Here is a 4,698-nt window from a genome sequence, read left to right as displayed (position 1 = left end):
TTCCGTGTGTGACCTACCTGCTACATATGGGCGCCATGTTGGAGGGGCGCCAGAAACATGCTGGAATAATAACTTCTAGTTGGAGTTTTCTGTATTTTCCAGCTGTTTCTGGAAAATACAGAAACGGCTGTATGTTGAGCTGCAGTTTTCCTGCTCGGGCCTCAGGAAGCAGTTCGCTGAGCCGCTGCGTCGCTGAAAAGCGCCGCCATGTTGGCCGGCGCCGCCCCCCCCACCGGGGCCCGCCGTCTATTTCTGGCTCTGCGTCACGCCTGGGCTTTACTCCTGTGGCAAGAGGAGTGTTTCTCTAGGGCTCCCACTCTGCTGTACTCACACACGCACACACACACGCACTCTCTCTCTCTCTCACACTTCCGACCTCTCTCTCTCTGCCTCTCTCTCTCTGATGCCTTGCTGCTGAGTGAGGCAGCAGACTCAGATGTAAACACGCAGCGCGGCGGACGGCTCGCTGGATGAATGGAGCAGTTGGACACTATGGGACTTTAACCTGTGTGTGTGTGTTGGTGTGTGTGTGTGAGAGGGTCGGCCGGTTGGTTTGTCGGTTGCTGCGGCGATGGAAGGAGGGAGCGGCAGAGCGGAGGAATGCTTTCGGGTGATGAAGACGGAGAGCCGGGCAGGTCGGTGCGCAGATCTCACTACTTTCATTTTCTCTGAGTGTGAGAGTGTGTAAGTGTTTGTGTGTAAGGGTGTGTGTGTTGGGGGGGATCTCCTCTTCCTCATCCACCGTTGTCGTGGTGATGCCTCTGCCTGGACACACAGCGACCTGTCCGGATGGTTTTAGTCCTCTTGTCTCTCCATGCTTCTCCTCCCGGGGTGACTTTATTATCGGACGGACACACACACACACACACACACACACTCACACTCACACACACACACACACTCACACTCAGCTGATCGTCCCACCAGCGATGTCGCTCCCCTCTTTACCTCTGCTGCTCCTTCCTGTAAGGTGCCTCAGGTAACTTTTCCCTTTTCTTTGTCTGCCGGAAGCCGTTCCAGCCTCCCGGTTCTGAATCCGGATCGAATCCAGTTTGGAAACTTTAAACCGCTTCAGATTGACCAAAACAAGTTTTTACAACCTCCCGGCAGCCGCTTCGTGGAAAACATGCTTCCTGTTTTCCTTCTTTACTTTCCAGAGAAACGCAGATCTGGAGACGGAAAGACAAATAAAGTGACACGGGCAGACTGGGAAGTGTCTGAGACACGGAGGGATGCACAGAAGAAGAAGACAAGCTGGAGGACATGAGGACGGGCTGAGGGAGACGCGTAGGACGTCCTGCCGTCCCGCCAAACGCCTTAAAAACGTTTTTCCATTCACAAATTCTCAGACAGTGAAGTGTGCTTCTCAAAGCCTGGTGTGTGTGTGTGTGTGTGTGTGTGTGTGTGTGTGTGTGTGTGTGTGTGTGTGTTGATGTTTTGCTGCTTCGTCCTCAGGTCCTTGCCAACTTTTAGCAGAAACTTTAACATTTTTGTCCATTTCAGTTTTTTTCCTGCTCCGTCTCTAATTTGCATCTTTAGGAAAACGATTTAGCAGAAACATCATCATCATCTTCCTCCTCCCCCTCTTCCTCCTGCAGCAGTGAACCTCTCAGTGTTGCTTCCTCTCTAAACGCCTCACAAGTCAGAAATAAAAATTTAATGAAAGAAAAAGTTCAGTTTTTATTTTTGTTAATCTGGATTTCTGGAAATAATTAGTTAAAATGTAACATTTATTTCTGACAGAGGCGACTCCAAACTATTTGAGGCCCGGGGCAGAACTTATTTTTATTTTGGGGGCCTTTAATTTACTCCTTAACTGATTTATTCTGCGTTTTATTTATCTCCTGACTGACTATAAGATATTTAGTTTCATCAGATTGAGCAGTTCTGACTTTCAAAATAAAGCTTGTAGACATTTAATTTACCGTTTGCTGTAGAAAAGCAGGAAGAAGGTTTTGGGTTTGAATCCCAGCCTGGGTTTCATGTTATTCCTCTACTTGAGTCGGTTCGACTCTGGCTTCATCTCAAAGCCCAAAAACTGGAGCGTTGGTCTGATGGAAGGACAACGAGACGTTTGTGATAAAAACTCATTTTTGTTTTTAGAGACTAAATTCAACTGAAATATTTTCAGTTTTTAAGTCGACAGCATCTGATCCCTGATCAGATGAACAGTATGTTTGTGCATCTTTTTCCACCACACTTTTTTCTTCCACTCAACTTTCTGTCAATATATCAGTAAGAGGAAGGTTGAGTGGAAGGAAGAACTGTGATGTAGAATGTTGCTATTTTATTAGTTTTTAATTGGCTGTAAGGCAAATTAATGGAATGAACAGATAAACATCTGAATTATTGCATGAATGAGTCAGATTTTATTTTAAAATCAAACTGGTGAATTAAATTCAGTTTTGTAGTGCAGCGAGCGTCCAGGTGGCTGAATCACCTGGACGTCCATCTTTACTCCTCGCTCTGCGTTCATGTCGCCTCTCTGCAGGTATAAACCCGACACACCGTCTGTGCTGCTGCCGCTGCCAGGACACACACACACCAACACACACTAAAACACACACACACTCAGCAGGTAGCGGCAGCAGATCACAGCCTGTCTGATGGAGAGAGAGATCTGTGATGGAGGGATGAAAAATAGGAAGAAAAGGAAGAGCTGAGATGGATGGATGAATAGATGGATGGATGAATAAATATTTTTTTTTATCTCCTCTTCCTCCTGCTGTGTTTCTACTTCCTGTTCTGGTTTCCATGGCGTTTCTTCATCCCGTCTCTCCTCTTCCTCGCTCACCTCTCCACGCCGCGTCAGTTGAAGTCGCTCTGAAGCTTCACGCTCGCTCGCCCCGCCGCAGGACCTCCAGGTGAACTGTCGGTTGACCTCTGGGTTGACCCCAGGTGACCTGCGTGTTTTCCGGTTCCTCTCCGGCCTCCATCAGGCAGTGAACCTGTGGGATTGGGGAGCAGCGCTGGCTGGCGGGCCTGGAATGCCGAGGCTCGTCAGTCACTCGGGTTTTTCCGCTCCCGCTGCGACGCGTCCCATTATCAGTTTATATGAAAGGAGGAAATTCCTCTGCGGTTGGGTCTGTGTGCGTTTGGGCCCGGAGCGGCTCGGCCTGCGAACCAAACGGCTTCTAGGCGCAGAGGCGACCCCCGGTCACATGAGGCCCTGGGCAGAGCCTCTTATGGGGCCCCTTCAGACTGCGTCCATATTTTTAGCATCGCTCAGTTAAAAGCCGATTTTATTTATTTATTGTTATTTTTTCCAGTTGTGCCTCACAAAATGTTTTACTCCTGGTTATGTTTTTTGTTAAGCCCTTCAAAATAAGGGCTCTGCTTTCTCTTGAAATAAGTCTTTAGTTTTCTTGGGATAAATTATTGCACAACATGAAAAAAGTGATTCTGTTGGCCTTTCAAAATAAAGCCCCTTGGTGTTATCTTCCTCTAAATACTATGTTAGCATTAGCTTCAGTTGAATACCATGTTGGTATAACACCTTAGCATTAGCTTCAGAAAAATATGTTTGAATAATGCTACAGCGTTAGCTTCCTAAATACCATGTGAGAATAGCATTTTAGCATTAGCTTCAGTTAATTACCATGTTGATGAAGTGTGTTAGCATTAGCGGAACAGATGGGTTAGCGCAGCTAGCTTCTTAGGTACAGGTTTAACCAACCCAGCGTTTATAAATGGGCCCCATAAGGGAAGGAGATAAGCTAAACTCTTAGCCCAGAAGAGACCCGCGGCCCACGTATGGGGCCCACTAACACACTAAGTGGTGAGTTTTTTACTGGTGATTAAATGAGCGCCTCCTGCTGGCTCATTACGTAACCTGATGGTTTCCAGTCCAATGGCTGCTGCTTCCTAATGAACTCCGACCTCCTGCTGCTGATGTGCAGCTGACCGAGCAGCAGGCCGCTGCATGGATCCGAGTCCCAGGCTGGAATATCCTGCTACTGGTTGGTTTTACTGGTTTTACTGGTTTTGGGCTGACTGGGTAAGTGTTGACCAGATGAGTTCAGGACGTCAGCGTAGCGTGTTTGACTTTGCTGTAATGTCTTGTTTTATAGCCCGGCTCCTAAAGTCAGTGCATTTCCTGCTTTTTGTTGTTTTGCAGTGAATGGGTTGACTTTGTGGTTATTTAATTATGTGGTCGGTTTATTGTTTTAAGTCTTGGAAATTGGGACGCAGCTGGAAAAAGCTGTGATGCAGAAAGAGCTGGATCCACTAAAGGTGGAGGGAAGGAAGCCATCGTCCCCGATTGGATTCCCAGCATGTCGGAAAAAACAAACGACTGTTTCACGTCTGTTTCCCCACATCGCTGCGGCGCCGGGCCGGGAGTGGAGCGGGCCGGTAAGCCGCTCGCCTCCCAGAGTCCGAATGGTTCCAGCTGGTTCCCAGTCCAGAACCTCCAGAGTGCAGCGCTGGATGTTTCCCCCCCTGCAGCCATGTCTTCCAGATGTTGACCTGGTTTCATCCCGGCTCAGTGAACCGACTGGAAGCTGCACTTTAAACCCGGCTCAACTTTAAACCCGACTCAACTTTAAACCCGATTCAACTTTAAACCCGATTCAACTTTAAACCCGATTCAACTTTAAACCCGATTCGGCCTTAAACCCGATTCAACTTTAAACCCGATTCAACTTTAAACCCGACTCAACTTTAAACCCGACTCAACTTTAAACCCGATTCAACTTT

General features: G+C 47.7%; 1 protein-coding gene across 1 annotated transcript in view; it reads left to right on the top strand.

Moving 5' to 3' along the window:
• Window positions 1-214: 214 nt before the first annotated feature.
• hivep2a (HIVEP zinc finger 2a) overlaps window positions 215-4,698 on the top strand; it is a 53,806-nt gene continuing 49,322 nt past the window's right edge. Inside the window, exon 1 of the mRNA XM_007574770.2 lies at window positions 215-635. The gene's annotated coding sequence lies outside the window, so the exon portion shown is untranslated. The remainder of the gene's footprint in view (window positions 636-4,698) is intronic.

The sequence above is a fragment of the Poecilia formosa genome, unplaced genomic scaffold (assembly GCF_000485575.1).
Source record: "Poecilia formosa unplaced genomic scaffold, Poecilia_formosa-5.1.2 Scaffold360, whole genome shotgun sequence".
NCBI classification, from domain to species: Eukaryota; Metazoa; Chordata; class Actinopteri; order Cyprinodontiformes; family Poeciliidae; genus Poecilia; species Poecilia formosa.
This window is presented reverse-complemented; position numbering and strand designations above follow the sequence as displayed.